Genomic DNA, 883 nt, shown 5'->3' on the forward strand with positions numbered 1-883 from the left:
AGAGGCGTTTCTTCAGTGTTCCATGACCTCACATTAAACTCCATGGAAGAGAGAAACGAACTCCTGTTTGTTTAAGGGTTCGGCTCCTGATATTTGTGAAAATTGCCAGTATGACTTAAACCAATATCATTTTGCTCTTCACACACTCTATACCTATACACTTGTTTGTCTTGTTGATGTCTCAGAATATGAGGGACTGTGTTAGAGTCTCTGAATATAAATGTATTATAATAAGTCTATAAAACTTTGCTGTGTATTTCAGTGCTATATTGTTAGGTGTGTACAATCTCATAAGTGTTATAATTTCTTGGACATTTAATCCTTTTATAAGATGAAAAATAATTTTGATAATATGGCTAGGGGAACCAGTGCTGTGCACAGTAGGCTAAGCCTCTGCCTGTGGCGCTGGCATCCAGTGTGGGCAAGTTTGTATCCTGGCTGCTCTTCTGATCCTCTCTCTGTCTGTAATTCTACCTCTCAAATAAAGAAATTAAAACTTTAAATTAAAAAAATTTGCTAGGTGTTTTGTTTTTTAAAATGTTTAACTTTCCCATGTACTTTTAAAGCAAATTCTTTTTTATATGGAATGCTTCAAGAATTTGTGTATCATCCTTGCACAGGGGCCATGCTAATCTTCTCTGTATCGTTCCAATTTTAGTACATGTGCTGCCTAAGCGAGCATTAAAGTAAATATTTTGTATAAATAACACAGAGCTATGTATTTTTAAAATTCAAAATGGAAAATCTTTTAATAGCTAGGTGAGTTTAATCATTCATTTTTAAAAATAAGATCTTAAAATTGCATTTCAAAGGCAGAGTGTTAGAGGGAGAGGCAGAGAGAAAGAGATCTTCCATTTGCTGATTCACTCCCCAAATGACTGCA

The 883-nt window shown here is 34.7% G+C and overlaps 1 non-coding gene across 1 annotated transcript; it reads right to left on the bottom strand.

Moving 5' to 3' along the window:
- Positions 1–575: 575 nt before the first annotated feature.
- LOC127483875 (U6 spliceosomal RNA) lies at positions 576–682 on the bottom strand. The gene has a single exon (XR_007910669.1). It is a non-coding gene; the product is annotated as a U6 spliceosomal RNA (small nuclear RNA).
- Positions 683–883: the final 201 nt, after the last annotated feature.

This window comes from Oryctolagus cuniculus, chromosome 12, assembly GCF_051225735.1.
Source record: "Oryctolagus cuniculus isolate XC-2025 breed Fujian yellow rabbit chromosome 12, ASM5122573v1, whole genome shotgun sequence".
NCBI lineage: Eukaryota > Metazoa > Chordata > Mammalia > Lagomorpha > Leporidae > Oryctolagus > Oryctolagus cuniculus.